Genomic DNA, 11,647 nt, shown 5'->3' with positions numbered 1-11,647 from the left:
CATAGCACGGGCTCCCTGGGATTGCACCTAGTACACGCGCGCATCGGCTCTCCTCATAAATGGCCGGCGCACTATTTCCAGGAAATGCCTCTCAGCCTATGGCTGAGAGGCACTATGTATTTAAGGCACCCTCCCATTAGGGAAGGTGCCTGTGCAACACCTTTAGTTAGTCAGTGTCCTGTCCATCTAGCTAGTTGTCAGGTCCCGTTACCCCTGTGTCCATCTCCTGTACCCTAGTCTGCCTTCCCATACCTATCTGTTCCTGCCGTGCCCACCATACCTGTCTGTATCCGCCTGCCTGTCTGCCCTGGTTATCTCACCTGTACCTGCCTGCATGTGTGTCCATACCCAAGTCCAATTCCTGTCCTGGAATCAGCTGCCACAATCCCTGATCATTGCACTCAGAGTGGTACCTGGCGTCCGCCTCGCGACAGGCAGCACTAAAGGGTAAGTCTGGATCCCCCCGGTGGCCCAGTGGCTCCACTAATCCCACTTGCTGCCTCTACCCCGGCTGCGAGCGTTACAACATAAAAGGCTGAGCCGACAGGAGGCAGAGTTGGCGCTACAATCACCAGGGAAGCAGACGGGTACGTAGCAGAGCAGGTCCATGTCATCCGTAGTGAAATCATGGCATCAATAATGGTCTCGATCAATGCCCTACCACCCTCAAGGTAATGGAGCCTGTGAGCTTTTTAACAGGACAGTGCTGCAAATGTTGAGAACATTAGAGGAGGGCCGGAAAATGAAGTGGCCCGAATTCGTCTCGTATCTACCATGTGTGTACAACAACTGAGTTCACACCACCAGTGGATACACCCCCTACATGCTGGTGTTTGGTCGGAACGGGCGAGAAATCACCAAGCTAGAACTCGACCCTGAAGGGGACTGTACGAGGGCCAATGTTGGAACCTAGGTGTGAGAACATCAACATCGACTACAAAAGGATGAGGTTGATGGAGCAAAAATTTCGAGGTGGGTCAACCGGATGTAACTCCGGTGCAAGAGTTGACCCTTCAACTAGGAGATCGGGTATGGGTCCAGGCTAAGCACCCCAATAACAAGTTGGACTATGGGTGGGGTGACAAGAAGAGTTCACCCTGACAACTCGGTATATGAATTTTGATTTGAGGGACATGAAGAAGTGCCTAGCTGGGTACTGCATTGTAATATGCTCCCCCTGTGTGTATCTGAACGAGAAAACCTGAAAATGAAGCGTGCAAAGGAACTGTTGGATACTGCAGATGAGGAGGATCAATAGTTTGTGGTACCCACTAAATCTGAAGAAGTGGAGCTCCTGTCTCCAACTGAGAATCCAAACTCCTGCATGAAGCGCCCCAAGTGACCCTGACGAAGAGCTTCGTAGAGCTGAGTGAGTCAATGCTGGTATCCAGCCAACAAGAAGCACACAGGATGAGTTTATCTTTGTGTATATGGCCCAGGAGTGTGAACAACTGTTGTCCACATCAGAACCACCCCTGAGGAACATCGAACTGTGAAAATAGTCTTGTCACCCGAGGACGGCCAAATTAAAAGAAGGGAGTAGCCGACAGAAGACGCCCATGTTCAATGCTCCGTGACATTTTTAGGTCAACATCACCATCTGTCGGTGAACCAGAATTGCCAGGAACTGAATTGTAAGGGGTGTCTTTTCTAAAGGAAGGACTTAGAAGGGGACGCTGGGTCTGGTAATAACTGTGGTGCAGTTACAAAATCGAAAAGGCTGAGCCGGCAGTAGAGAGGCGGAGATGGTGACACGATTGCTAAGGAAGCAGACGTGTACGAAGCAGAGCAGGCACATGTCACCTGTAGTGGAAGCATCTGGACGTGTATCAAGTCTAAGGAAGACCTGAGGCCTCCCGTCTTTAGAGAAACCTGAAGACTAAATATCCATTCCTTTCCTATCTCCCTGTTCTCATACAATAAAGTTCTTTTGACGTCACCACTAAGTCACCCTTGTTGCATTCGTGGCACCTTTTTATGAATGCATTGTTTGGCTGTATTATATATGCACTATGTTTGGCTGTATTATATATGCACTATATTTGGCTGTATTATATCTGCACATTGTTTGCAGTATTATATATGTACTATGTTTGCAGTATTATATATGCACTATGTTTGGCTGTATTATATATGCGCTATGTTTAGCAGTATTATAATGCACTATGTTTGCAGTATTATATATGTACTATGTTTGGTATTATTATACTGTATATGCACTATGTTTGGCTGTATTATATATGCACTATGTTTACAGAATTATATATGTACTATGTTTAGCAGTATTATATATGCACTATGTCTGCAGTATTATATATGCACTATGTTTGGCTGTATTATATATGTACTATGTTTAGCAGTATTATATATGTACTATGTTTGCAGTATTATATATGCACTATGTTTAGCAGTATTATATATGCACTATGTATGCAGTATTATATATGTACTATGTTTGGTATTATACTGTATATGCACTATGTTTAGCAGTATTATATATGTACTATGTTTAGCAGTATTATATATGCACTATGTTTGCAGTATTATATATGCACTATGTTTAGCAGTATTATATATGTACTATGTTTGCAGTATTATATATGCACTATGTTTAGCAGTATTATATATGCACTATGTTTGCAGTATTATATATGTACTATGTTTGGTATTATACTATATATGCACTATGTTTAGCAGTATTATATATGTACTATGTTTAGCAGTATTATATATGCACTATGTTTGCAGTATTATATATGTACTATGTTTAGCAGTATTATATATGTACTATGTTTGCAGTATTATATATGCACTATGTTTAGCAGTATTATATATGTACTATGTTTGCAGTATTATATATGTACTATGTTTAGCAGTATTATATATGCACTATGTTTGCAGTATTATATATGTACTATGTTTGGTATTATACTGTATATGCACTATGTTTAGCAGTATTATATATGCACTATGTTTGCAGTATTATATATGCACTATGTTTTGCAGTATTATATATATATATAATATATAATATTATATATAATATATTATATATATATATATATAGTATATATATTTTTTAATATCATATATGACACTACATTATGTGCCGATGAAGTTTTATTCCATGAAAAGGTGCAGGATAAAATGGGCCAGAGGAGACCTGGATGCGAGTCCCTCACAGAGGACGACGGCCGTTTCGCCTGTAAATTAGGCTTCCACGGGTCCACACCCGTGGAAGCCTAATTTGCAGGCGAAACGGCCGTCGTCCTCTGTGAGGGACTCGCATCCAGGTCTCCTCCCGCCCATTTTATCCTGCACCTTTTCATGGAATAAAACTTCATCGGCACAGCATTTGGAGTGCGGTCTGTTTTTCCTTACCTTGGATATTCCTGACTTTTCTCTGACGTGCACCCTGCAGCCGAGGAACAGCACATTCTGGGACTACATCTCCTGTATTTGTGAGTCAGCACATGGTAACAATAGCAAACTTGTGGTGCAGGACTTACTCCTCTTTGTGCATGACACTACATTATGTGCACACCATTTGTAGTATTATCTATCTGCTATGTTTGGTGCTATGTGAACAAATTCTCCTGCTACTGCACTTGCACCCGGCTCTGTGGCGCAATGGATAGCGCATTGGACTTCTAATAACGTGGCGATATTCAAAGGTTGTGGGTCGAGTCCCACCAGAGTCACATTTTCCAAAAGATGAAACAAAAACATTCCACAATGTTATCAAGAATACAATTTGATAATTTATACGATCTGTACCTGGAAGATATGAAACTAAAAATGTCAACTAATTCCCAGGCGTTTTTTTACTGTTACAAAGCTAATGAGAATATTGAATGGAAAAAGGTAAATTCCTGTTGTCAAGGTGACAAAATCTTTTAGTAAAATATTCGATTTCCTTGTGATAAGAGGTCAGTGGTTATTACAATTTCTGGATCTTGTACAGTGTCTTTATTAATAATTTGCCTTCTTTGGACACAACATACGAAGAGAACAATCACTGAAGAAGGACATCATGGTCAGAAGAAAAGAAGGCACAAGGTGAAGAGGAAGACCAGCAACGTGATGGCTTGATACTGTCACAATAACGGTGAAAATGACCGTGGTGGACCTATCTAGGAGAAGAAGACCCTGGTGGACTCTTATAGGCGGAGAAGACCCTGGTTGACCTATCTAGGTGGAGAAGACCCTGGTTGACCTATCTAGGAGGAGAAGGGTCTGGTGGACCTATCTAGAAAGAGAAGACCCTGGTGGACCTAACTAGGCAGAAAAGACCGTGGTGGACCTATCTAGGTAGAGAAGACCCTGGTGGACCTATCTAGGAGGAGAAGGCTCTGGTGGACCTATCTAGGAGGAGAAGGATCTGGTGGACCTAACTAGGGAGAGAAGACCCTGGTGGACTTAACTAGGCGGAGAAGACCCTGGTGGATCTAACTAGGCAGAGAAGAGCCTGGTGGACCTATCTAGGCAGAAAACACCCTGGTGGATCTGTCTAGGCAGAGAAGACCCTGGTGGACCTCTCCAGACAGAGAAGACCCTGGTGGACCTATCTAGCAGGAAAAGGCTCTGGTGGACCTAACTAAGGAGAGAAGACCCTGGTGGACAAGACCCTGGTGGACCTAATTAGGCAGAGAAGAGCCTGGTGGACCTATCTAGGCAGAAAAGACCCTGGTGGATCTAACTAGGCAGAGAAGAGCCTGGTGGACCTATCTAGGCAGAAAAGACCCTGGTGGATCTGTCTAGGCAGAGAAGACCCTGGTGGACCTCTCCAGGCAGAGAAGACCCTGGTGGACCTATCTAGCAGGAAAAGGCTCTGGTGGACCTAACTAAGGAGAGAAGACCCTGGTGGACAAGACCCTGGTGGACCTAATTAGGCAGAGAAGAGCCTGGTGGACCTATCTAGGCAGAAAAGACCCTGGTAGACCTATGTAGGAGGAGAGACCCTGGTGGATCTAACTAGGCAGAGAAAACCCTGGTGGACCTTTCCAGGCAGAGAAGACCCTGGTGGACCTATCTAGGAGGAGAAGACCCTGTTGGACCTATTTAGGCGGACAAGGCTCTGGTGGACCTATCTAGGCAGAGAAGACCCTGGTGGACCTATCTAGCAGGAAAAGGCTCTGGTGGACCTAACTAAGGAGAGAAGACCCTGGTGGACAAGACCCTGGTGGACCTAATTAGGCAGAGAAGAGCCTGGTGGACCTATCTAGGCAGAAAAGACCCTGGTAGACCTATGTAGGAGGAGAGACCCTGGTGGATCTAACTAGGCAGAGAAAACCCTGGTGGACCTTTCCAGGCAGAGAAGACCCTGGTGGACCTATCTAGGAGGAGAAGACCCTGTTGGACCTATTTAGGCGGACAAGGCTCTGGTGGACCTATCTAGGCAGAGAAGACCCTGGTGGATCTACCAAGGAGGAGAAGACTGTGGTGAACTTATCTAGACAGCACAAGATCAATCATCCTACAGAGCGTTGAACCATTAAGTCACCATGGCCCAAGATGAAGTTGAAGGCAACAATGATAAAATTAAAATTTGAAAAGGCGACTCTGGTGGGACTCGAACCCACAAGCTTTGAATGTCTCCACTGCACTAGAAGTCCAATGCGCTATCCATTGGGCCACAGATCCAGGTACTAAAGCTCATGAAGAGAAACTTGGAAAATGCCAGAATTCTAAGGCCATGTTCAGACACAGCTTTTTTTTTACAGTATATATTTTTGTTGTGCTCTTTTTCTGCAGAGAAGAAGCTGCATTTTACAGAACTAGCAAAAGCTGTGAGATTTCACAAATATCATGCATACGCTTGTTTTTTCTCCAGACTGACCTGTCCCTGCAATAAACACTTGCAGCCGATCTGTGGCGCAATGGCTAATGCATTGGACTTCTAGTAAAGTGGAGATATATGTGGGTTCGAGTCCCACCAGAGTCACATTTTGTAAAAGATGAAGCAAAAATATTCCGCAATGTTGTAAAGAATACAATTTGATGCCCGGTGATGATTTATACAATCTGTAGTTGGAAGATGTGAAATTAAAAATGACCAACTAATTCCAAGGCGTTTTTATGCTGTTACAAAGCTAAAGAGAATATTGAATGGGAAAATTTAAATTCCTGTTGTCAAGGTGACAAAGACTTTTTGTAAAATATTTGATTTCCTTGTGATAAGAGGTCAGTGGTTATTACAATTTCTGGATCTTGTACAGTGACTTCATTGTTGATTTTCCTTCCTTGGACACAACATACGAAGAGAACAATCACGGAAGAAGGACATCATGGTCAGAAGAAAAGAAGGCACAAGGTGAAGAGGAAGACAAACAACTCGATGGCTTCATACTGTCACAATAATGGTGAAAAAGACCCTGGTGGACCTAACTAGGCGGAGAAGACCCTGGTGGACCTAACTAGGCGGAGAAGACCCTGGTGGACCTAACTAGGCGGAGAAGACCCTGGTGGACCTAACTAGGCGGAGAAGACCCTGGTGGACCTAACTAGGCGGAGAAGACCCTGGTGGACCTATCTAGGAGGAGAAGGCTCTGGTGGACCTATCTAGGAGGAGAAGGCTCTGGTGGACCTATTTAGGGAAAGAAGACCCTGGTGGACCTATCTAGCCAGCAAAGACCTTGGTTGACCTTTCTAGGAGGAGAGGGCTCTGGTGGACCTATCTAGGGAGAGAAGACCCTCGTGGACCTATCTAGGTAGAGAACACCCTGGTGAACTTTTTTAGGAGGAGAAGTCTCTGGTGGACCTATCTAGCGATAGCAGACCCTGGTGGACCTATCTAAGAGGAGAAGGCTCTGGTTGACCTATCTAGGAGGAGATGACCCTAGTGGACCTAACTAGGCGGAGAAGACCCTGGTGGACCTAACAAGGCAGAGAACACCCTGGTGGACCTATCTAGGTGGAGAAGACAATGGTGGACCTGACTAGGTGGAGAAGACCTTGATAGACCTAACAAGGCAGAGAACACACTGGTTGAGCTATCTAGGCAGAAAAGACCCTGGTGGCCCAATCTAGGGGAAGAAGACCCTGGTGGACCTATCTAGGTGGAGAAGACCCTAGTGGCCCAATCTAGGGGGAGAAGACCCAGGTGAACCTATCTAGGTGGAGAAAACCCTGGTGGTCTTATCTAGGCAGAGAAGACCCTGGTCGTCCTATCTAGGCCGCACAAGATCAATTATCCTACAAAACATCCATCCATCAAGTCACCATGGCTCAAGATCAAGCTGAAGGCCGATAACAATGATAAAATAAAAACTGCAAAAAGTTTGAGACCTCTTAGCTAAATGGTCCTGATGAGGCTGATCAGATGTCAATTCAGCTAGTACCATCACCAGGTTCTGTGGTACAATGGACTTCTAGTGTAGAGAAAGGCATTCAAAGCTTGTGGGTTTGAGTCCCTCCAGAGTTGCATTTTGCAAATAATTTTATTTTACCAGCTTCAGCTTGATGTCGAGCCATGGTGGGTTGCTAGATGAACGCTCTGTTGGAAGATCAATCTTGTGCAGCCAAGATAGCTCCACCAGGGTCTTCTACGCGGTTATCTTCATAGTATCAAGCCATCGGGTTGTTGGTCTTCCTCTTCGCCTTGTTCCTTCTATTCTTCTAGAATGTTATATATAAGAGCTCACTAGTGTTGGCCGCAACTTATGAGGGAAAATCCTGGTGACAGGTTACCTTTAAGAATGTTGATGATTCAAGAAGCAATTTTGATTCCTTCTTATTCGGCAAGTTCATCCTTCCTGAAAGTAGCTTCTGCATATAAACTGAAGAGAAATGGTGACAGGATGCCGCCTTGCTCTACTTTGAACCATGCCGTGTCACCGCGTGCTGTTTGGACTGTCGCTTCTTGGTCGACGTAAATGGTCCTGATGAGGCTGATCAGATAACGATTCAGCTAAGCATATTACCTGCCTCTGTGGCACACTGGATAGTGCATTGGACTTCTAGGGTAGTGTAGATGTTCAAAGGTTGTGGGTTTGAGTCCCACCAGAGTTGCTTTTTGCCATTTTATTATTTACAAGCCTTCAGATCAATCTTGAGCCATGGGGACTTAATGGATGATCCTTTGTAGGAAGATTGATCTTGTGCAGCCTAGATAGGTCCACCAGGGTCTTCCCTGCCGTTATCTTGATGGCACCAAACCATTGGGTTGCTGGTCTTCCTCTTGGCCTTATCCCTCTGCGATTCTTCCAACAATGAGGTCCTTCTTCACTGATTGCTCTCTTTGTATAATGTGTCCACAGTAGGCAAGTCGTGGCTTTGTGATCTTTGCTTCGAGAGACATGTCTGGCCTATTTTGTTCCAAAATTGGTTTGTTTGTTCTTCTTGCCATCCATGGAATTGATAACATCCTTCTCCACCACCACATTTCAAAGGCGTTGATTCTTCTGTTTAATTTCTTTATCGTCCAGGGTTCTCATCCATATTTTACTACAGAAAAGCCAAGACTATGTACAAGCAGAGACCAGACTATGTACGAGCCGTGTCTTCATCACCAGTGAAATCTTCCTCGATTTGAGGACCTGATCTGGTGACTTCATTGTGGATTTGCCCATAGCTCTTCTCCTATTGACTTCTGGTGTCTTTGCTGCTTCTTGATTAAGTAGGTTGAAGTCCTTTATAACTTCCAGTTCGTCACCATCCATCTCAGATGTGTCCTGGTCGTACCTGGCAGTAGTCAATATCTTTGTATTGAGTAGGAGTCCCATATTTGAGCTTTCAATCTTGACCCTTCATAATAAGTCCTTTATTCCATCAATGTTGTATCATTTGGGTATTTAAGATTGTTGATGATTCTTCCAGCAATTTTGACTCCTTTTTTTTTCAGCAAGTCCAGCCTTCCTGAAAATAGCTTCTGCATATAAACTGAAGAAAAATGGTCGCAGTAGGCCGTCTTGTCTGACGCCTCAATCTACTTTTAACATGCCGTGTCACCGTGTGCTCTTCGGACTGTTGCGTCTTCGTCGATGTTCAGGTTCCTGATGAGGCTGATCAGATGTAGCTTCAATAAATAGTGGCAGTTGGCTCTGTGGCACAATGGATAGCGCATTGGACTTCTAGTGTAGGGTAGACATTCAAAGGGTGTGGGTTTGAGTCCCACCAGAGTCATCTTTTCTTCATTGAGCGGAAACTCAAAGTTTTTGAAAATATTCAGAATTAGAGGAGGATTTCGAGAAATTCCACTTAGTTTCTGCTCTAAAAAATTCCTAGAATAACTTTTTGTGCACATAGTCTTGGGGTGCGTTCACAATGATTTATATTTTTTACTTAACGTGGATTTGGATACACTTAAAAATCCATATGAAAACCTACTTAGGAATACTCTTCCTATTAACTTCAAAGGGAAACTAATATTGCTGCTCGTATAGTGATTTTTTTTTCCAAAGAGTTTTTTTAAAACCTTGCCATAATAAAAGTGATTTGATACAGATTCGTTGTTGAATCCACCTGGGTTTTTTTAGCTGTGGATAATGAGTGTGATTTGCCCACAGCACTTGTTTAATAAAGTTACTTTTATTCAAGTCCCACCAGAGTCGCTATTTTAATCCATCCAAAATTAACGTATTTTCTGGATTATGCGCCTGCGGTTTTCGGTGCGTTATTGAACGCAAGTGCGGTAATCTTTCATACTCTCAAGAAATTTCTTGAGAAAACTCCATTTTCTAGTGCGAACAGGACCTTAGAATAATCTGATGTGTTGCCAAGACATCCTAGAATATTTAATTGTTTTGAGGTTTTATCCTAAAACGTAGGCCCCGCTCTTTTCCGAGACAGAAGAATGACTTAAAGGGTTATTTCCATTTTTGTAGATGGAATTTGTCAGACATCGTGTTTGTAAAAACAATCAGTTTTGCAATTTACATACGTCCTTCGCAAAGTTTTTGTGTCTCCCCTATTTCCTTATAGACTGTAGCTTACGAGCATGGCTCTCACTCCTCTTGGTTTCTGAATTTTGTTTTTTTGTATTGTCTCATATTGTCTGTCATGTCCCCTCTGAATTGTAAAGCGCCGTAGAATATGTTGGCACTATATAAATAAAAATTATTATTATTATAAAGATTAACCTGCTCACTTCCAGCCTTGCTGGAGCATCCCCAGATCATCACCGATCCTCCACCAGATTTCACAGTGGGTGCAAGACACTGTGGCTTGTACCCCTCTCCAGGTCTCCGTCTAACCATTAGATGACCAGGTGTTGGGCAAAGCTGAAAGTTAGACTCATCAGAGAACATTACCTTACTCTACAAATTGGGCATACAAGGTTATCCAAGAAAAACAGTTTCTTCCTTCTGCTCAGGCAATGTCCCCCAACTCTGAGGACTGGTTTTTCCACCAGGACAATGCACGATGCCACACAGATCAGTCAATCAATGAGTGGCTGAAGGACCATCACATCAAAACCCTGTCATGGCCAGCCCAATCTCCAGACCTAAACCCCATTGAAAACCTTGGAATGTAATCAAGAGGAAGATGGATAGTAACAAGCCATCAAACAAAGAACTGCTTACATTTCTGCACCAGGAGTGGCAAAAGGTCACCCAAAAGCAGTGTGAAGACTGGAGGAAAGCGGCCAAGACGCAGGAAAGCTGTGATTAAAAATCATGGTTATTCCACAAAATATTGATTTCTGACTCTTTCTGAGGTAAAACATTATTATATTGTTGTGTCTAAATGATTATGGACTTGTTTTCTTTGCATTATGTGAGGTCTGAAAGCCATGTTCTGTTATTTTCACCATTGCTTGGAAATTCGGAGACGTTGTCAGTAGTCTATAGAATAAAAGAACAATTTACATTTTACTCAAAAAATATAAAGAGAAAAATCAGAAAAACTGAAAATGTGGAAGTGGTCTATTGATTTTTGCCGGAGCAGTATATATATATATATATATATATATATATATATATATATACACATACATACATGTAAAAAAAAATATATACTGTGTATATATATATATATATATATATATACTGCTCAAAAAAATAAAGGGAGCACTTAAACAACAAAATGGTAGTTTAGTGCTCCCTTTACTTTTTTGAGATATATATGTGAGTGTATAGATAGATAGATAGATATACAGTATATATACTGTGCGTGTATATATATATATATATATATATATATATATATATATATATACACATATATATATATGGAAGGCCTCTTTTCACCATTTCACTAAAATATATATATATATATATATATATATAATGTATACATACATGTGTATATATATATATATATATATATATATAGTAATTTGTAAAAAATGAAATCATTTATGGCCACAGTTTCTCAAACTCTCCCACCTTTGACCTAGGCCCAGCTTGCCCACCCTCCATTCTATCACTCAGCTCCACTTCGTAGCTTTCTTAAGTCTGTCAACAACAAGTCGTGACCGTGTTATGACACCAACGTACGTGGAAACTCCATATCATTGTTTGCGGAGGTGAAGGACCTGCATGAAATGCCCTCCTCGATGTACAAACTTTGCAGGCGAGGCTCGTACATCCTGCGATGACATTTCTGTTCCGGGTCCTAACCGCTCGGAATAATGCGCCAGGGCCCCAATCTGTCAAAGGCATAAATGTCTGTAAATATCGGTATCGCCCAAGACGTCCCAAACATG

General features: G+C 42.6%; 1 protein-coding gene and 2 non-coding genes across 20 annotated transcripts in view; 2 read left to right on the top strand and 1 right to left on the bottom strand.

Moving 5' to 3' along the window:
- DNM1 (dynamin 1) overlaps positions 1 to 11,647 on the bottom strand; it is a 207,900-nt gene that overhangs the window by 129,818 nt on the left and 66,435 nt on the right. The window lies entirely within an intron of this gene.
- TRNAR-UCU (transfer RNA arginine (anticodon UCU)) lies at positions 3,617 to 3,701 on the top strand. The gene is given in 2 exon segments: positions 3,617 to 3,653; positions 3,667 to 3,701. It is a non-coding gene; the product is annotated as a tRNA-Arg (tRNA).
- TRNAR-UCU (transfer RNA arginine (anticodon UCU)) lies at positions 9,038 to 9,123 on the top strand. The gene is given in 2 exon segments: positions 9,038 to 9,074; positions 9,088 to 9,123. It is a non-coding gene; the product is annotated as a tRNA-Arg (tRNA).

This window comes from Anomaloglossus baeobatrachus, chromosome 9, assembly GCF_048569485.1.
Source record: "Anomaloglossus baeobatrachus isolate aAnoBae1 chromosome 9, aAnoBae1.hap1, whole genome shotgun sequence".
NCBI lineage: Eukaryota > Metazoa > Chordata > Amphibia > Anura > Aromobatidae > Anomaloglossus > Anomaloglossus baeobatrachus.
The sequence above is the reverse complement of the archived record's forward strand: the minus strand, read 5'-3'. Positions and strand labels throughout refer to the sequence as shown.